The sequence below is a fragment of the Camelina sativa genome, chromosome 14 (assembly GCF_030686135.1).
Source record: "Camelina sativa cultivar CO46 ecotype springtype chromosome 14, ASM3068613v1".
In the NCBI taxonomy this organism is placed as follows: domain Eukaryota; kingdom Viridiplantae; phylum Streptophyta; class Magnoliopsida; order Brassicales; family Brassicaceae; genus Camelina; species Camelina sativa.
Window position 1 is genome coordinate 26107696 of NC_141893.1, and position 22025 is coordinate 26129720.

The following is a 22025-nucleotide window of genomic DNA, read 5'->3' on the forward strand; positions in this document are numbered from 1 at the left end:
TAGAGACGAGCTTGGTAGGTCGACAACATAGATAAGTTTGAAAGGTCAATTTTTTGCCAGGTCGCCAAGTATGAATGTTGGGAAGATCAAAGCTAGTGAGGTCGTTTCTCGCGATATTCGAGATATCAGAGGGTAGCGTTGTGGTTTGGGCGAGGTCGCCATTGAGAAGGATCAAGAAATGATGGGTTTACGCGCAACTGGTAGTGTCGCCGCTATTGAAAGAGACTTGTTGAGAGGTCAGCAGGCTGGGTTTAGTTGCCGCGAGCTTACCTAGACTTCCCACGAGGTCGCCCGTGCTGATGTTAGATGAGCTGGAGTGCGGCGTGACCGAGACTTCGCAGATCTGGGTCCTGTTAATCTACGTGAAGGTGGCGAGGGCGAGGGAGGCGCTACTGAGGGTGTCGCCTTCACAAGTCGTCGGATCGGAGGCGATCACATATGGTCGGTAAATCATTAATTGAGGTCGGCGAATCGCCTATTCTCGATCGGCATATGTCCGGTACTTGGTTGTGTGGCGATGACGAAAATGCAGATCGGCTTGCGATTGAGGACGACACCTCTAGGGTTGGAGGGCGGCGCGAGTTGGGGTTTCGCGCGATCAGGATTGAGATTGGTCTTTCGAGCATGGAGGGGGATCGATTGGAGAGGGTGAGCGGTTGTGCGTCAGAGTTGGCGAAATCGACACTATGGGTGAGGGGGTCGACCAATGGAGGTCGGTGGGGCGTTGTACGGTGCCCTAGAGGTCGTCCCTGTGTGGGCGGCATATCTCCAATCCATGTCGGCACTTGTCTAACCGTTAGGGTGGACTCCGAGGTCGGCTCATAATTGGAGGTGGTGAAGTTGACTATACAAGTATATTGGAGGTATATTGGGAGATATGAGCGAGAGAGGTCAGAGGTTCGACCCCTCTCTATTCTTTTTACTTTTGTGTTTTTATTTTTTTTATTTTTTTTATTATTATTATTTTTTTTTATATTCTCCAAAGAACAAAACCTAGCTGCCGCTCGTCGCTTCTTTGCCGATAGTCGGTCGGCAGGATATTCCGTTGACCGTCGATCGAGATGACCTGATGGTGGTCGGCGGTCGCCCTGGTTCAGCCCGCGCGCACAGATTTTGAGGTCGGCATCATAAGAAACAAATCTGAGATCGGCATAGGGCCACGAGGGTGGAGAAAACTCTACAACGGGGATCGGCGTGGGCTGCACGCGGATATTCCTTGGAACAAGATCGAGAGGTTGAGTTTGGCGAGGATGACCATCATGAGGTCGTCCCCAATCACAGCTTGGGCAGCGACCGCTCTCGAGGTTGGTCTCGAGGTTCGTTGGGTGGAGATGGCTCATAGGAGCGAGAGGGGAAGTCGGTATAATGAGTGTGATTCTCGCTTGGTTGGGAGCGAGGTAAAGGTCGGCTTTGCGACCAGGAGGTGAGATAGGCAAAGGGATGGTGAGCTCGAGAGTGAAGGCATGAACGCTGGTTTTGGTCATCGTGAGATCGGCACCTCTCGTGAGATTGGTACGTTTCGTGAGATCGGTATCTCTTACGAGGCTGCCCATGGTGATGCTTTGTTAATCGGAGGGCGGAGCAACCGAGAATCTGCCGATCTGGATGCGGCTAGCTTGGAGACCGATCGAGAGGATGTGGAGCTGAGCGGTGATGTCGGCTCTGGTTGTCGCGAGCTTGGCGACAACTCTCATGAGGTCGGCACTTCTCACGGTGATGCTTTCGACGGTATCGATATTGATATTAGGGAAGAGTGGAGTTTTGGTTTCAGCATCAAGGGTTTGACCGACGATCGTGATTTTGACGACATTCTTGAGTTTGGTGAAAAGTGGTGGTTTCATGGATCTTTCTTTGGCTAACGAGAGGCCTACTACATCACCCATGGCTGTTATTGGAGGTATAATGGGCACTCTGAGCGCTCCCAAAGTCGATGGTGTCTTGGTGCTTGTTCCTCTATTGTTGGAGTCAGTTGATTTGATTAAGGTAAGCTTTTTTGAGTGTGTCAAGTTGCTCGGCTGTTCGCCTGTCCTGGCTAACGAAACTGTCGATGATAGTCTACATTAGATCGTCGAAGTTGTTTTTGTGTCCAGCAAGCAAGGGATCTGAGAGGGTGGCACCATCAGTGAAAACTAGAGCCATGGTTTGGAGATGCTGGGCATGTGTGGCAACAAGAGGTTCTGATGGCGTATCGGGCGCTGGTGTAGAGGTTGTGTTGTTCGGAGTAGCGCCCTCGACTGTTGTCGTCGCGGGAGGTGGAGGTGAGAGAGTGGCAGTGTTGGTGACCAGCTGGTCTGCGGCAGGTCCGGCTTCAGCGTGTGCAGCTACGAGAGGTTCAGAGGGCGCGTCGGGCGCTGGTGGAAAGATTGTGCTCGGCAGTGAGCCTTCGGTTGGGCTCGGCAGGGAGCCTTCGGTTGGGCTCTCCAAGAAGTTCGGCAGGGAGCTCAGTGGGGGAACTGTCCGTGTTCTCATTCGCCCCCATCGCTGTTCCGTTGGCTGCTCTGTTACTTCATTGAGGTTTTCGCTGGGGTTCTTCATGAGTCTTGAAACTTCGAGGAAGTGAGGATCGTCGGTCTTGATTCGTCAAAAGAAGCGCTTTACTCTTGCCCCACGGTGGGCGCCAATTGTTTGTACCGGGATTGCACAACTTAAACAAATAAAGATTTTGTGGGAAAGAGCAAGCAAGTTCTTTTATTAATCGGGGAAAACGTGAGATCGTCACTTAAAACAAGTCGGGATAGAGCTTGTTAGTTCACAAGCGAACTAGCAAGCTTAAAGTGACGAACTGAAAATAGGAATGAATTATACGAAAGACAATAACAGTTTTTGATGCAAAGTATTGCTCTGTAGGTATTGTCCGCGGGTCAGGATCATCTTTCCAATAAATGTCTTGAACTATTTATAGCTGAGTGTAGAGTTAGGGCACTCTAGGGTTTCTGCGCGAAATCCCGAGATTGTCATCTGCGGAGTGTTAATGTACTTTCTCTCAATTTTGTCGGGCCGAAATCACAATTAACAAGTCTTGTTGGGCCGTGTGGCATATTGGGCGCAGCCCATATCCAACAGGTAGGAGATCGATCTGGTGTTCAATGCTACGCAATGGTGGTAGGCCGTGTGGTAGTTCTTCCGGAAAGACATCCTGATACCGCTGTAGGAGTGACTTGATTTCGGCCGGGACGGCGTCCTGTTCATGTTCTGCACTCACAACATCTTTAAACACCATTAGGAACACTTGACAAGTGGAGTCACTAAGTGATCTCCGAACAACACTAGCATTGATCAAAAAGTTCATTTTAACGTCCGGATCCTTACACAACTTCGTTTGCATTTCACAGACTTGTGTAGGACTCAAAGGTTTTAAACAAATACGCTTGTTTTCATGCACAAAAAAATATCGGTTGGTGTGGCCGCAGTGAGAGGTCCTTTTGTCAAACTGCCATGGACGCCCCAAAAGGAGGTGGCTAGCTTGCATTTGCACCACATCACATAAGACTTGGTCTTTATAAGGGCCCACACTGAACGAAATCACGGTTTTATCATTTAACCATTTGAGTTTATAGGGTTTCGGGTGGTTTGTGGTGTTAATAGACAGTTTCTTTACCATGTAAGAGCTTGCAACATTAGTGAAAGACCCACAATTGATGATCAAGCCACAAACCTTCCGACTTATGGTGCAACGCGTATGGAAAATGTTGTCTCGCTAATGCGTATCGTCCGGTGATTGGCTGGTGTTGAGGACCCGTCAGATCATGAGTAATTCTCCCTCGTTCGGCTCGGCCACAACTTCTTCAATTTCCAATTCGTCGTCCTGCTCGTCTTGGTCATCACCATTCACGGACTCAATTTCTTCGGATGCGGTAATGGTCATGGTACGTGGGTTAGGACATTCTCGGCCATAGTGCCCTCGACCTTGACATTTGTAGCATACGATATCTCGGCTTCTTCCTTCGGTCTGATGCGGCTTTGGTTCATTGCGTGCTTCCCTGGATGGTTCCCTCGATTTGAACCGCGAGTCAATGGAAATGGCCTTGGCCTTGTCCTGGCCGCGATGTCCTCTGGCCGTTGGAGACGAACTAGGTGACCAACTGGGCGTTCCTTGAACGCGAGCACGGTTGGTACTGTTGATCTTCTTCTTGATCTGTTGCGCGACTTGCATCGCAAGATGTAAGAGTTCCTCGAACGAGTTGTACGTCAAGCGCTCCACCTTTCTTGCTATATGATCTTGAAGGCCGTCTAGAAACTGGGCCATTATGCCTTCTTCAGTATCATCAACTTCCAATCGGTTGCGGAGATGTTCGAATTCGTTGTAGTAGTTTTCTACGCTTTTGGCTCCTTGAGAGAGCTTTCGGAACCTTCGCTGAAGATCTCGGTGGTACAGTGGTGGCACATATCGGCGCCTCATCTCGTTCTTCATGACCCCCCAGTGTGGTAAGGCTCGCTCTCCATTTCTCCTTCGGTCAGCTTCACTCTGATCCTACCATGTAAGAGCGTGGTCCCTAAACTGAGCTGCGGGGAGGGCAATTTTCTTGATCTCGGGATAGTTGTAACATGCAAAGATGTGGTCCATCCTTCCTTCCCAATCTAGGTACGCTTCCGGGTCTACCTTTCCAGCGAACGTTGGGGCGGGAAGCTTGTGCCCTGTGTCCACCGGGTTATAAAATCGGTCGTCGAGTCGATCGTCCTCTATGTGGCGATGTCTTCTCCGGTACGGCTGTTCGTCCACATCGGATGTTCCTCCTGGATCTGGGTCATGGCGTTGTTGCCGGTTCGGAGCTTGCGGTGCTCAAACCGCTTGTTGGCGCTGACCCGTCTCGATTCTTTGGATTCGTTCCCCAAGTTGGGTCATTTGAGCACGTATCTCAGCTAACACAGCTCCGATTTTGGGTGGAGGAAGGGGTTCTCCCGGCTGTTGTTGCTCAGCCATGGTGCGGACGGTGGTTATACAGATTGCGGTTGTACAGACGGTATCGAGGTACTGGTCGGGCGGTGGTCTCCGTACGGGCTGGTTGGAGAAGTGGTACCAGCAGCGGTCGGAGAGAGGTGTGACGGTAGTTAAGAGACCCTCCCACGTACGGTAACAATGGTCGGCGGCGAGTGCCCTCGTCGGACGATTCGTGACGCGTGGCTGTTTGGACGAATCCTACACGGCAAGATTTAAACGTGTGGGTTCTCTGCTCGATAAAATCAACACAGCACAGCCTCTTTGGACGGCTAATAATTGGGATGAAAAGAAAAAAGCAAAAGCACTACAAGACAACAACCTATGACCAAAACAAACGACTGACTCCACGCGCTAAGACTAACAACACCACACGTGGTTTTTAGGCCACCACAAACAAAAACCAAGCGCAAAGGAAACAACTTTAAAGTTCTAGACTAGCGAAAACAAGAAGACGCAAGAAAACTAACGAACCCAGCAAGAACAAACTCTTAACGCTAAGACTTAAAACTCGAAATAGGTAACTAGAAGCGTAAAGAGAGGAAAGATACAACCTTGCGAGGAACTTTCGGCTCTGATACCAACTGATGTAACCCCAGACTACGGTCGTGACCCACGAGCGTACGGACGGAACTGGAACCAGCGGTACGGAACGTCGGTCGTTTCAGTAAGGGCGATGGGAACGAATGGAAGAGATTCACGAGGAGATGCTCGACTCGTTAGGCTCTTGGATTGGTGAGGGTAGAGATGGAAGAGGTTCACGAGGAGATGCTCGACTCGTTAGTCTCTCGGTTCGGTGACAATAGAAGGTGGATTGATGTAGCGACACACAAGGGATGGATCTCCTTGTGATATGGCTAACTAGAAGGTTACGAACCCGGTTCGTGAAGCTTCTAGGGTTTCGTTTCAATCGCTGAAAACGAGAGATAAAGGAACACCTTTGATTTTCTTTATTACCAGTCAAACCTTTACATTATGGAGTCTAGGCCCTTTAAATAGGCTGGCCATTACAAGGGAACTCTAAACCCTAAACATGTGGGTTAAAATAAAACGCAGCGTCCAGGAAACAAATTTAAAAGACAATGGTCACAAAGGAAAATAAGCGAAAGATAGAATGGCCACGTGGCCGAGAGTGGTCCACGGTCATGACCATGCACTAGGGTTTATAGCCTCGTTAAAACCTCCTTGGTAAACCCAGTGGGACAAACCCAAGGTAGGAAAAAGAGTACTATTTCCCCTAATGACTTGGAGGTCTTCACCCCTGTGTAATGGTGAAGACCAAGAAAGGAACCTCAGTCAGCTGTCCGGCGGCTTGAATGGCTCCATGCTCGAACTCCTCTTGTTCTCGGACGAACGCTTGGACAAAGATGAGACACTTATTTTTGGCGGCCCTAGCTGCTGTTCGGCTCCTTGTGGTTGCTTCGGGCATCAAATTTGGTGCATGGGTTGATGGTCGTCTCGATCTGGTTGCGGCCGCGGCCGCGTCTTCCTGTCCAGTTCTGTCTTGGTACACGTCCTGGTCCTGGCCTTCGTCCCATGTTCCATCAATATCCTCACCCTTTTTCCTAGACGAATCCATTCTCCCTGTGATGCTTGTGGCATGTCTCTCAGGAACAACCATGATCTCGTCTACACTTGTCTCCCTTGTAGCTACATGGTCCACAGGACATGTATCTACTTACCCCGTTTCGTTAAGATCACTCGTCACCCACACTAGTGGCGGATCTAGAAAATTTATTCGATGGGGAAAATATATAACAAAAACATAAATATTAATATATTAAATAACATAGAAAATTGTCATATGAAAACTCGCAAACATCTTACAAAACGACCCTATGCTCATTCAACATTTGAAACCTTTCTATAACTTTTTCATTTGTGACAGATTCAAGTAACTCTTTTTCAATATAGCAAACAAGACAATCACTTAGAAACTCGTCGCCAATTCTATTGTGTGTAGCCGTCTTCACCAATTTCATTGCCAAGAAACATCTCTCAACACTTGCTGTTGCAACTAGTAAAGTTAAGACTAACTTCAAAAGCTTGTAAACCAAAGGATGTGCAAGATGCTTTTGGGTTTTTACCATCAAACAAGAAAGATCTCCAAGACTTTTCAAGTTTTTAAATCGTTCATCTCTGCGAACATTGTCAATGTAGATATCAAGATGCTACTCAAGACACAAAGTCTCCCCATAACTAAAGTCATTTGGATAAAACTTAACCAACTTCACCAATTTTTCCTTGGCAAACTCGCAAAATGAATCAAGAGGACTTAAAGAACCATACATATAAGTAGATCAGTTTTTACCTCCGTAAAATGATCATTGAACTCTTGAAGCTATAAGTCTAGAATAGTGTAGAAGCTGTTAACCTTATAATGATGCAAGTTGGTTATATTGGTTCTCCTTCTTGGTTTCCTTGGATCAACAAAGACATCTTCCATGACAAGCATTTCACCATTATGTTTCTCGCAAAAAGATGAAGCTTTATTCATAAGTGAATCCCATCCATCATCCCTAAGCTTCTGCAATTCTCCCTTAGTAGATTCCACCATGACATGGCATTCAAAATATCTTGATCTTTCCTTTGCAAAGCCATTGACAAATTCTCAATCAATCCCAAAATAAGTAGCATTAGTTGCATATAGAACACACAATCAAAAGTGTGAAAGTACTTGAGAAGACCATATGCTTGACCTTTTTTGGAGTCTTCAACGCCTTCATTTTGGATATACTCAAGAACCTCAATGATTGTAGAAAACAACTTAACTAATCGTTCCAATGTTTTCTGATGAGAACCCCATCGAGTAATTCCAGGTCTTTGAAGCGAAATTTCTTAATTCAATCATGTACCAGTGTTAATCTCACCTCTACTAATTCCTTCCTGCACTTTTCTTCGATAATTTTCTTGAATCATATCTTGTCTTTTGTAAGAAGCTCCAACCACATTCAATAATGTTGAAATCATATCAAAAAAATTACCAACCTCAAAGTGTTTTTTTACGATTGCAACAACCACCAACTGGAGTTGATAAGCAAAGCAATGAACATAATAAGCAACACTGTTTTCTCTAACAACCAATGCTCTCAAGCCATTAAATTCCCCCTTCATGTTGCTTGCTCCATCATAGCCTTGCCCTCGCAGCCTTTTCAAGCTCAACCCATATTTAGCAAACAAATTATCAATAGCAGACTTCGAAGATGCAGATGACGTTTCTTTTATATGAACAAGTCCAATAAACCTTTCTTTCACTGCTCCGCTCTTATCAACAAATCGGAATACAATAGCCATTTGTTCTTTGTGAGATATATCTGTAGACTCATCAACTAACAAACCAAACACACCATAATCAATTTCTTCAATAATTGACTTCACTACTTCTTCTGCAAAAGAATTCACGATCTCTTTTTGAATCTTTGGAAAAATCATCTGGTTATTTTTTGGAGCATTATTCAAAATAACCTTACTTATAACATCATTTTGTTCTCCTGTTTATTTCACGAGTTGCAAGAAATTTACTCTATTGGCAGATTCTTCTGACTCATCGTGACCACGAAAAGACAATCTTTGTCGCAAGAAATATCTGAAAACATCAGTTGAAGCATTTAAACGAATGTGATACTCCTTCTTCACCACATCGTCTTGCTTAAACAAGGCATGCACGATAGACTGACCTTGCTTCATCAAGTTATCACATTTTTCAGCAGCACAACAATGAGAACTATTGGATGATTTACCGATATGAGTGTCTAACTTGTCAGGCTTATTCCAAGTACAAAACCCTTCTTTCACAAATGCATCATTCCCACCTTTCTTTAGTGATGTGTGTGGTTTTTCACTTCAAAATATTTTACCTTAAAAGACCACACAACGGCTGAAAGTGCACAGCTAATCGGTAGTAGTATTTAAGGATCAATCCCACAGAGAGAGAGTTGTTGTTTAGAGAATCCGTCGGAAGAGATATAAGGATAGGACTCAATAAAATGGGGTTTTGGTTGTCACGGTCGTAGTAAGCAATAAACGTAAATAAAAGCAAATAAAAATAATAAAACAAGCGTTGGGCATCAAAGGAAATCGAAGGGGTTCAATGATCTATCTATCTAGGAAAGTTTAGGGTTAGTTTGTTTATCTAAAACTCGGACTACGAAACACGAATGAACCGTTAACTTATACTTTACAAGCTAAACGTCTAAGATCTCTACACTCTGTTACTCAACTGTCGCAGGCAACGATGCATAGATCAAAGCATTTAAAATAGGTTCGATTCTAATCCATGAAATTTCATAGGTAAGGGGTATGTGCTTCCTATGACTCCTCACACATCTAAGCTAGGTCAAGCACAAATGCAAGCTTTTGGCAAAGCACACATACTTTAGATCATAGTTAGTTCATGAGGCTAACTTAAAGCATTAAGCAAAGACTTAGAATTAAAGTATAGAATAAATAAGATATAAATCTAACAAACCCTAAAAATTGCCACCTAAACTAAGATCATCTCCCCTTTTGATTATCTCTTTAAACCCAACTAGAAAACTACTCTAGCATGTTTAAGGGAATCATCAAAGCAAGGTTTAATAAACTCATAAACATAAAAGAATAAATAGAGAAAAGAGATTTAGATATTACTTCAATGGTTGTCAAACAAAGTTGTAAGGATCTTCTTCCTTAAGAAACAAAGAACAAAGCAAATAGAATAGAAAGAGTTGGTGGATCTCGAAGCTTGAAAGAGAGGAACGAGAGAAGAGAGAGAAGAGTCTGGTCGTCGGCTGCTCCTCTAGTCGTGATCTCTTGGCTGCTCCAAAATGTGCACACTCTAAACCCTAGAGCTTAGAAGAGTATTTATAAGGTTTTGTCTAGGTTTAGGGTTTTGTACGGGTAGAAACGTTTTTTCTTCTTGAGTACAGGACAAGGGGCAGCGTAGGAATGTTCTAGAACGTGGTGAAGACTTGGACTGGGCCGCCGTGGTGGTCGCTGGTCAGGCCTTCAATAAAAGTCCATTGGCTTGATGGTTCTCCTTACGTCGGTTTATAACACGTCTGGGTAAATCGGGCCTAAATTCCTGCAGAATGAATGGATTGACTTTATTTTACTTCGAGGAGAAAGATTACTCTCTCAGCTTTCCATAGACACCAAGTACGTCGAAACAAGAGTTTTATAAAGCTCTAAATCTTTCCTAAAAGGTATTTTCCTTGTCTTTTGGTCCTTTTTGCTATAAAACCTGTAAAACCTTCTTGAAACCTAAAATACTTGATAATAGACATTGAAGCCTTGAAATCATACTAACTCTTCCTAACTGCATACTATCCAGTTTTGGGTTGTGCCAACATTTCGAGACACTGGATCGGCAATGGGGATTGTTGAGGAGTTCGATATTGATAGGGGGAGGGTGAAGGTAACTATTGATGGTCTCAAGCCTCTCTTCTTTGAGACTGATATTGAGTTCTATAATGGGGAAGTGACAATTGTTAAGCTCCATTATGAGCGGATGTATGGTTGGTGTAAGGTCTGTTCCAGTTTGTGTCACGATAAGGTTGTTTGTCCCATGACTAAGCGTTTGTCAGACGGTAGCGATCGATTGGGGTCTAAGGTTGATCAGGACCAGGGTCAGATCATGAGTTATAAGGGCGCAGTCATGGTGGAATCACGACGGGGATCTGGTTTCAACAAGGGGGGACACAAGGGCTCCATGTATGGAGGCGCAAAGTCTCGGGCAGAGTTCTTCCCGGGCAATACTTCTCGTCACAAGGGGTCTTCTTCTTCGAGGAATTCACAGGAGCATCGGGGGAGACAAGGGGATGAGAGGAGTCAGGTACGTAAACGGCCAGCCAATACGCTAGCTTCGGTTCCGGAGGATGTCAAATCCCAGGTGGTGCAGGGTACGAGTTTTGTTCAGGGCACAGTGCAGAAAGTGGTCAAGAAGGATTTATTTCAAGATGGGAGTTTACCGGTGGTTCCCATAGTGCCCTCTTTGATGTGATTCTCCCAAGGAATCGACACTCTAAGGTAGGTAGACTGATAATCCTAGAACTCCGATGGCTCGCGAAGCTGGATGATAAGGCGTGAGATAAACTCGAAAATCCTTATGCCCCAAACTCTCTTAAAACAAACCAACAAAGCAAGGCAGTGGAACTTTAGATAGAATCTTCGCGGAGACAGATGACAAGGCGTGAGATGAATCCCGAAAATCCTTGTGCCCTAGACTCTCTTATAACGACTCTTCAATCCTCAGCTAATGAATGGCAACGTCAAGTATGGCGGAATCAATTTATATACCGAAAACTCTTTTATGTAACCCACCAAGGAGAACTCTTTGATGTAACCCACCAAGGAGAAAGAACAAGTTCCAAAGGAACAAAGGAGTTTACCACTCTCAATAAAAGATAAAAGATTTCTTGATTGAATGATTTTCTCAAGTGAGATTACATGTGTTTATATAGGGATAGAAAACTTGGTCACAAAGCCAAGTATTGATTATTCATGAAACTAAAAACATTAAAGATACTAAGTTGAATGAAGACCCAACTCTTGGTGCATGTTTCCAAAGTGACTTTTGATGCATGTATCTCTTATTTTCGTCACTCTTCTTTAACCACAAAATAAAGTGATTATTCTGGGCTTTCTTGGGCTTGTATTAGGCTCAAAGTGGCCTGGACTTGATAGATATCATCCCCAAATACAATTTCACATGTTCTCTTTGCTCCAAAGGTCCTCAAATATCAACTGAACAGCTCCAGCAAGCTGTTTGGTCCTTGCTCTTGTCATTGGTCCAACTGATACAAGCATAGCATCCTCATGAACAAGCTCAGCTTCCACTTGATCATTGTCATTGCTTTCCATTATCATATCACTCTTCCACTATAGTTGCTAAGGGTGGTGTAGTGGAGGAGGGAAAATTTGTGGATGGTTCAATGGGGGATGCTGGTGAGGTTCAGGAGAATACAGTTATGGAGGCGTTGATGGAGGGACCTTACAAGCCATTTACTGGGCAGAGGACACGACGAGGAAAGGGAACGATGCTTAGGGGAGTCAGCACGAAGAAAAGGAATGCTCAGATGTTGCTTTCTCCGCGGAAGCGTCCCTCTCAGGGACCGGGTGGTGGTGGTGAGAATTGTGTCGGCCAAAAGGCCCAGGAAGGGGTCAAGGGAGGATTAGGTGGTGCTAAGCCACCAAAACCTAAATTTATTACATGAATGTGTTGAGTTGGAATTGTCAGGGTCTTGGTAATAAGGCTACTATAGAGAATCTAAAGGATCTTTGGAATAAAAATAGGCCAGATTTTTTATTTCTTATGGAAACAAAACAATCTCTCTTTTTCATGGAAAAATTAGTAGGCCATTTTGGCTATAATAATTTAAAAACAGTGGAACCTTTTGGTTCTAGTGGTGGTTTGGCATTATTTTATAATAAAGATGATTTTGATGTTTCAATTTTGCAAGAGTCTAACCGGTTAATTGATGTAGAAGCGTTCTATAGGGGTCATATTATCCATTTAACTTTTGTATATGGTGATCCAGTCCCACAAAAAAAGGGATTTGGTTTGGGAGCGCTTGTTATGTATTAGTACCACTCGCTCAACTGCTTGGTTTGTTATTGGGGATTTGAACGAATTAACAGGAAATCATGAGAAACGCGGTGGAAAACTCCGACATGCCTCTTCTTTTCTCTCTTTCAATGGCATGAGAAAGGATTGTGGATTTGTGGAATTTCCCTATTTTGGGAATTGCTTGTCTTAGCGAGGCTGGCGGGATAAGAAACCTATTTGCTGTCGTCTGGACAGGGCTTTAGGTAATGTGGATTGGCATGACCTATTTCCGGATACGGTTACGGAATATTTACCGATGATCGCCTCGGATCATGCGCCTTTAGTGGCTAGTTTAGGTGCGAAGAGGCCGCGGGGACGTATGGGTTTCATGTTTGACCGCCGGTGGGTGGGGAAGGAGGGATTAATGGATATGATCTCCTCTGGTTGGCTGGGAGGACAGGATCCGGGCTCAAATGGGTTTGTGGACAAAATTGTTAATTGTAGACGAGCGATATCTCGGTGGCGGAAACAGCAGGCTCCTTACGGGGGGTTTTAATTGAGGATCTTAAGCGTCAATTGGAGGTGGCCTAGGCTGATGATAGCACGGGTCCGGAGGTCATTTATGATCTCAACATCCGCTTACGCGAAGCCTGTCGTGACGAAGAGATACATTGGTACCAGAAGAGTAGGAATCGCTGGATGAGGTTGGGAGATAAGAATACTAAGTATTTTCAGGCACACAAACTAAGCAACGTCGGGCCCGGAACCGGATTGTGGGTCTGTTTGATAAACAGGGTGTTTGGTCCAGTGAGGATCAAGAAATATGTGCTACGGCAGTGTCGTATTTTGAGGAATTGTTTGCTACGATTTCTCCGGATAACTTCGAGGATGTGTTAAAGGAGGTTAAAACTTTCATCACAGACATGGATAACTCACGATTAATGGCCCCTGCCACGAAGGCGGAGGTAAAGAAGGCAGTATTCATGATGCACCCGGACAAAGCCCCTGGTCCAGATGGAATGACAGCTTTGTTTTTCCAGAAGGCATGGAAGATTGTTAAGGGGGATCTAGTCTCAATGGTTAATCAGTTTTTCGACGAGGGTGTCTTTGATAAGGGTTTAAATCGGACGCATATATGTCTCATCCCCAAGGTGGCAAAACCGACGCGGATGGCAGAGTTGCGCCCGATTAGTTTGTGTAATGTAGGGTATAAGGTTCTTTCCAAGGTTTTATGTCAACAACTTAAGCTGTTGTTACCTGGTCTAATCTCAAAGACGCAATCAGCTTAGTTCCAGGATGTTTGATATTGGATAATATCCTCATTTCTCAGGAGATGTTTCATGGTTTGCGCACTAATAACTCGTGTAAAGGAAAATTTATGGCCATAAAGACGGATATGAGTAAGTCGTATGATAGAGTGGAATGGGGTTTTGTCGAGGCTCTATCACAGAAGATGGGTTTTGCGGATAAATAGATTTCGTGGCTAATGTTCTGTGTCTCTTCAGTTGAGTACAGAGTCCTTCTCAATGGACAACCTAATGGATTGATAGTCTCAGAGAGGGGTCTAAGACAGGGTGATCCGCTTTCTCCTTACATTTTTATCTTATGTACGGAGGTTCTGATTGCCAATATTCGGAGGGCGGAGGAAGAAAAGAGGATTACGGGTATCAAAGTGGCAAATAAGTGTCCGCCAATCATACATTTGTTGTTTGCGGATGACAGTCTTTTTTTCTGCAAGGTTGATAGGGACCAATGTGGCGTTGTGTTAGATATTTTAAAGCAGTACAAGGCGGCTTCGGGACAGCAAATAAATTTTGAGAAATCTTCAATTCAGTTCGGTCATAAGGTCAACGAGTTGGCTAAGGCGGAGGTGCAGGGAGTATTCGGGATAACCAATTTGGGTGGCATTGGGTCGTATTTAGGTCTTCTAGAAAGTTTAGGGGGGGTCCAAAACGCAGGTTTTCTCTTTCGTTAGGGATCGGTTGCAGAATCGGACAACTGGCTGGTCAGCAAAGCTGTTGTGAAAAGGAGGGAAGAAGGTGATGATCAAGTCGGTGGCGACCGCTGTACCGACTTTTGTGATGTCTTGTTTTCGTTTACCGAAAACAATAACATCCAAACTAACAAGTGTTGTGGCGAATTATTGGTGGAGATCTAATGGCCAGTCTGGTGGTATGCATTGGCTAGCTTGGGAGAAACTTTGTTGTAGCAAGCAATTGGGTGGCTTGGGTTTTAGGAGTGTTGATGATTTCAACACGGCTTTGTTGGCTAAGCAGTTATGGAGGTTGATGGAATATCCGGACTCACTGTTTGCTAGGGTTTTTAAAAGTAGGTATTACCGAAATTCAAACCCTATGGAACAAATACGGTCATACTCTCCTTCTTATGGGTGGAGAAGCATTGTTTCAGCGAGATCTCTGGTAAATAAAGGGCTTATTAAAAGGGTCGGCTCTGGGGACTCCATTTCAATATGCAGGATCCCTGGATTCCAGCTCAATTCCCGAGACCAGCTTAAAGTAATGGTCTTTTTCAGGATCCAGATCTTCGATTGACTCATTTGATCAATCGCCAAACGAACACTTGGAAACGGGATTTGCTCTTTGAGCATTTTGACCCCATGGACGCAGCTATGATATAAGCCTTGCCTTTAAGTAATTGTTCGAAAAGAGATTACTTCGGTTGGCATTTTACTAAACATGGAAAATATACGATTAAATCAGGGTATGAGGCGGCGTGTTTGGGGATTCCGAATACGTTCCAGGCTTTTGGGGTGGCCCAGAGATTACTTCTCTTCTGGCTAAGGTTTGGCAGGTGCCGTGTCTCCCAAAATTACAGCATTTTATGTGGCAAGTTTTGACGGACTGTATTTCGGTATCGGCTAATTTGAGGCGACGAGGGATAGATTGTGATGTAGACTGTGTAAGGTGTGGGGCAGATGTGGAGAATATAAATCATGCCATTTTCTTGTCTCCACCGGCTCGTCAGACTTGGGCTTTAGCTCATGTTTCGGTAGGGTCGCAGCTTTTCCCTACAGAGTCTATGTATGCTAATATGGATCATTTTTTGGAATCAACAAATCCGGGTTCACAGATTGCAGCTTTTCCTTGGATAATGTGGTATATCTGGAAGCCACAAAATGCTCGGGTTTTTGAAAACCAGGTCGAACGACCTAATGAGGTTGTCCGGGTGGCGATAGGTGAAGCGCAGACTTGGCATCAGGCACAGGTGGAGGAAGACTCGGACGACCTTCCCTCTTCCCCTAGTGTTAGGCCTTCTCGGGCTCAGGGCTACAATGCTCCCCTTCCGTCGGTTTTTTTGGACATCGGTGCTTTGTGGATGAATCTTGGAAAGGGACTGATGTTTTCGCAAGTGCAGTATGGGTTTGTACTTCCTCACAAGGATCTCCCCCGATTCACGGCGCAACCAATTACCGGCATTGTCTGTCTCTGTTACATGCAGAAGTGGAAGCTTTCATCTGGGTGATGTGATGCATGGTTGGACATGATTTCCGGGAGGTGGTTTTTATTACGGACTGCTCCGATTTGGTGAAGATGGTGTCTTCGCCTCAAGATTGGCCCGCCTTCATAACATACCTAGACGATATCAAGATTGACAGGGAGGAGTTTTCTTCTTTTACTTTGGTTCAGGTTTCAAGAAATGCTAATGTTTGCGCGGATTCTTTGGCACGTCGAGCGCGTCTCTTTCCGCATCATATTTTGTTTGTAAACAATTTCCCCACAAATTGGCTCATTTGAGTTGATTTCCTTTTGTTGAAAAAAAAAACGCTAGGAGGTGAAAGAGAGACGACAAAAAAAAAAGATGCTTAGGTTCACCCCTAGGAGTGAACCTAATCCTTCACCCCCTCTAGTGTTAACCAATAAAAACATGACATGTAAGACTAAATTTAAACCAAATATTGAATTAAAACAAAAATCAAAAATAAACAAAAAAAAAGTCAATATGTGTTTGCTGTCGCTAGACGTCTCCATCTTTTAAATACCCTAGGCTAGTACTACTTTAGGTTTTTCTTCCAAAAGTAGCACACACTCTTAATTTTTCCAAAGATAGCATTTTTGATATTAAATATTATAAATACAAAATTTTATTATTTTTAAAATTAAATACATAATTTTAGATTTCTTAGGTAAAGCTTGTCGTGAATAATCAAATCTGAGACCTTCATTTATGATCTCATCTTCAGCCACTTCGAGGAGAAACACCGTCGCCATCTCATCTTGTTCCGGCGTTGACCGGTCAGCTACTCAGTGTAGGCACACGATCCAGAAAATGCGTAAACGATTCCGATCCGAGAAATAGAGTATGAGATCTATTTCGATAATCAAATGAAAGAGTTGGATCAGAACCCTGTTCCTATCTCAGCTCGCCATCTCATATGACTACCTCTGAATTTGAATAATCACTTCAAAGACAACGAAGATGATGAAGAAAATGGTAAATACGAAAAAGAAGATGATGAGAGACCGAGCAAATAGAGAAATTACATATTGAGAAGAGCTTTTATGGTTTATAGATTTGCTAGAGTTGGTGGAAGACTCTTGTAATCGGGGTGAGAGAGAGAGAGAGAGAGAGAGAGAGAGATCGTCGAAAAGGAAGAGGAACAACGATGGATTTGGTGGAAGAAAGGAATGAGATTCAACTACTTGGGTTTAGCTAATGAATTCCGGGAATTTTATGTTTGCTCAAAGGAGGGGTATAGGAAAGAAGAATCTTTTTTTTTTTTTTTTTTTGTCAATCAGGAAAGAAGAATCTAAGGTCGTAAAATCTTATTCAAAACCAATCACACGGTGTGGTTGTAATGCTCATATGACTTGCTTCCTTCAGAAGAACGGAAGATATAAGATTGTGTCTTTCGAGCAGAACCATACCCATGATTTAGTGGGGACACCTATGAAGCATTTGTTGAAGGGCAATCGTGCAATATCTATCTCTCAAAAACAACATGCTGATGATGCTGAGATGTCAGGAATTTCAGCAAAAGTAACTGTTGAAATGATGAGCAGAGAAGTTGGGGGACGAGCAAATCTGGGATTTTTGGCGAAAGACTATCAAAATTACATATACCGAAAGCGAATGGCAAAAATAGAAAAGGGAGATGCTGGAGCAGTTTTGGAATATTTTCAGAAAAAGAAAGAAGGTAATTCATCATTTTTTATTCAATGCAGCTTGATGAAGATGAAATGATCACTAATATCTTTTGGGCAGATGATCGGTCTATAAGTGATTACAGTCTTTTTGGAGATGTTGTTTGCTTTGACACAACTTATAAGACGAATGAGTATGATAGACCCTTTAATCCATTTGTTGGGGTTAATCATCACAAACAAACTATAGTGTTTGGTGCTCCTCTCTTATATGATGAAACTATTGAGTCATACAAGTGGCTTTTCGAGACTTTTCTTGGAGAAATTTCCAGAAAACAACCAAAAACAATTCTGACTGACCAATGTACAACAATGGCGAATGGAATAGTGAAGGTTTTCCCAGAAAAAAAACATAGGTTATGTGTTTGGCATATTTATCAAAATGCTGCAAAGAAGTTGAGTCATGTATTTCATGGAGCAGAGCAATTTGCAATGGACTTCAGTAAGTGTGTAAATGAACATGAGGAAGAAGAAGACTGGTTATTGGCATGGAATGATATGCTCCAGAAGCATAAATTGACAGAGGATGAATGGTTGAAGAATTTGTTTGAGCTCAAAGAAAAATGGGCAATGGTTTATGGACGTCATACTTTTACACCGGATATGGTGAGCATACAACGCAGTGAAAGTATGAATAGTATATTGAAAAAATATTTGAAGTGTAGTTATAACTTGTTGTGCTTCTTTGAACACTATGATAGAGTGTTGGAGGATCAACGATATAAGGAATTAATTGCTGACTTCAATATGATGAATAACTCGCCGGTTTTATGTGCTACTGTAGAGATGTTGCAACATGCACAAGAAGTGTATACACCCGAAGTTTTTAACTTGTTCCAGAAATAATACATAGTTATCGGTGATTATGTTGCCAACAAGGTCAATAAGTTTGAGATGGTGTATGAATACAAAGTATCTTATCGTGGTGTAGCACGAGAGCATTTGGTTAATTATGATTCTACAAGCGAAACAATACATTGTGGTTGCATGAAATTTTCTTTTGCTGGGATCTTATGCCGTCATGAATTGAAAGTGTTGGACAAGAAAAATGTTAGAAGAATTCCATCTAGCTACATTCTACCTCGTTGGAGCAAAGAGGAAAAAACACGAAGTTTATCTTGTTATCATCTAGAGACACCTAATGAAACAGTGACGCAATCAATTGGAAGGCGATACAGCCATATATGTCGTACTTTCCGTGAGATTGCATTTGTTGCTGCTGATCATATAGAGTTGACATTGTGTGCAAATGAACATGCCATTCAATTGCTTAGAAAATTGGAGAAAAAGAAAAAAGAACTTGTGAAAGCTAATGCATGGATGCCCCAAAGCTCAGAAGAAGAAGAAGTTCTCAATGCACGTGGAATAAAAAGACAAGGAAGTTCTCAATGCACATGGAATAAAATGAAAAGCTTCTGTTGGACGACCAAAGAACAAAAAAGTTGGACCCCATGGTCAATTTTTGAATGTTCTTGAAAAAAAAAATCAGCGTACATCAAAATCATCAAATAATGCTACAGCAAATAAAAATTATCATTTCAGGTACATTTTTCTTCTTAGTTTATGTTTAATTTTTATTAACATGTGAATTAATATATATATATATATATATATATATATATATGTGTGTGTGTATATTAATTTTTTAATAAAGTGATAAATGCTATAGGACTCTACTTTTACTCCATATACCCAATTATCTGTTACTACCACCAGTGCGACCTTACATAATGAGTCTTTTATCTCACAAGTGTTCAAGGTAAACATTTCATTCTTACTATTTCTATTTGAGTTATTTTTTATTTTTTTTATTAATTTGAAGTTTTATATTTTGTAGGAATATGAAAAAAATTATGGTGGTTCGTCGTAATGCTCTGTTATTACTTTTATTTATTACTTTTTTATTTTTTCCATAATCATATTCGTAGCACAAAATATTAAATCTAGATTATTTTTCTTTTTTTTATGGAATCATATGTTTACAAAAGTACATCAGTAGTATTATTTTATTCTAGATTGATTTCATTTTTTTATTTCTTCTTATTTTCTTCTAAGTTCACATGTTTTTAGGTTAGGCATACATGTTTACACTGACAAGAAAGAAGCAAGTCAAAATTAATAGATATAATATAAATTCTTAATCATTAACTACTGTGTTTTTCTGCATCAAAAACAAATATATTTGCATATTACTCGTTGAACAAAACAAATGGTTTTAAACCTTCCGTTTCGCATCATAGCTTTCTTAAAAAGTTAAATAAACAAAAATTAAAACTATTAAAGATTGGGAGGGTTAATAAATAAATGGACAATTCTTGGATTCACCTTTAGGGGTGAACCTCTCTTATTCACTCCCTCTTAATTAAGAAAATAATTTATTAATTAAAGAAATAAAATCTGTATTTCATTCAATTTTAAAGTTATTAATTCTAAATATTATATTATAGTTTTTAATTATAATATCTAAATCCAAATTACTTTTTTATAAACCCAAAACAACATAATTTTGTTTAATTGTGTAATCTAAACCCTAACCACTCTTTTATAAACCTAAACCATATTTTTTTTTTAATTGTAAAATCTAAACCCTAATCACTCTTTTATAAACCTAAACCGATATATAAATTTGTTTGAATGTAAAATCTAAACCCTAACCACTCTTTTGTAAACCCAAACCGACATATAATTTCGTTTAATTATAAAATCTAAACCCTAACCACTATTTCGTAAACCTAAACTAACATATAATTTTGTTTAATTGTAAAATCTAAATCTCAATCACTCTTTTGTAAATCCAAAACGACATATAATTTTGTTTAATTGTAAAATCTACACTCTAACCATTCTTATATAAACTCAAACCGACATAATTTCCTTATTAAAAATCTACATAATTTGTTTCTTTAATTTGTTTTGTCTTTTCATTTCATTTTTGATATATTTTATTAATATGATATGACATGACATTTTGTTATATTTTAATTGGTTAGTTAAGAGGGGATGAATAAAAGAAGTTCACCCCTAAAATTTTTCATAAAGAAAAGGTGGGAGACGTCTATTGACATCAACGACGTTAACGACATGGCAAACACATATTGACTTTTTTGTTTATTTTTGATTTTTGTTTTAATTCAATATTTGGTTAAAATTTAGTCTTACATGTCATGTTTTTATTGGTTAACACTAGAGGGGGTGAAGGATTAGGAACTAGTTTAGGATTTTTAATTTGTAAAGCTAATTAGTTTTAGTTTACAAATTAGGCTTTTATTTATTAATAATTTATTAATCATGTGGGCTTTGGCCTTCTAAAAGGTTTAAACAAAAAATGGTTGGACCATTGAGGCAAAAGTAAATTTTACATTTGATGGCGGGGGCAATTTTTTTACATTTATAAAAAAATCAATACAAACTCATATATAATTTTTTGTACTGGTGGCAGCTGCCACCACCTTGGTAGCCGTGGATCCGCCCCTGACCCACACCGCTTAGCTCTCTCTTCCTCCTTTCCTTCAGGTGAATTATCTTGCGGATTCTGTTGTCATACCATTGATGTTACCTATGGAAAATTTTCCTGCCAAAAGGGATGCCGCTATGCTGTCCATTCCAAATGTGGAGTGGAAGGCCATGTGTGGGACGGCAAAGATCTCCAAGAATTGCCTGAAGAACCAGATAAAAACGTTGAGCCATTCGTGAGGATCGATGAAAAGACCATACACCATTTCAGTCATAAGCATTATCTAACACTCCACCGTAACGACGTATGGGATGAAAACATGTTCTGTCGGGCATCATCCTCCCAATATTAATATATGAGAGTTTCTACAATTGTATACAGTGCCAATTCCTTCTCCACAAAGCATGTGCATCACTTCCTCGTAAAAAAGACCATCCGCTACACAGACACACCTTATCCTCCATCCAATTCCTCCAAAGCCATTAGCATACGTGATTGACGAAAGATTCGAGCATCTCCATATAGAACATCTCCATGACTGTTCAAATGTCATGGTTGTGACCAAATAGGTTACGGTTTCGTATACAAATGCAGCCAAGGAGAATGCAAGTTCGAATTAGACACCAGGTGTGCCTCCCTTCCCGATCCTATTATCCATGTAAGCCATCCACATGAGCTCTTCTTCAATCTTACCCACGGTGAATGCATGGGGTGTAAGTCTTGTCAGTGTTCACTATTGGTGCGGGAATTGGCACCCCCGACATACCGATCTAAACCTATAAGAAAGCTGGTTGCCTAACCGGGAATTCATTTTGAGATTAAACTCGGCCTTTGAACAAAGGCCGAAGAAGACAGATAGGCCCAGTCCAAAATCGAGTAGCTGACTACCCAAATCGCCTCCAGACCGACCTGAGGAAAAGAAGGAACTTTCCTAATCACAGTTCAATC

General features: G+C 41.9%; 3 pseudogenes; 2 read left to right on the forward strand and 1 right to left on the reverse strand.

The window, feature by feature from the left end:
• The first annotated feature begins 4545 nt into the window (after nt 1-4545).
• Nucleotides 4546-21876, forward strand: LOC109128715 (uncharacterized; annotated as a pseudogene).
• Nucleotides 6760-8368, reverse strand: LOC147928636 (uncharacterized; annotated as a pseudogene).
• Nucleotides 17439-19742, forward strand: LOC147928637 (protein FAR1-RELATED SEQUENCE 5-like; annotated as a pseudogene).
• Nucleotides 21877-22025: the final 149 nt, after the last annotated feature.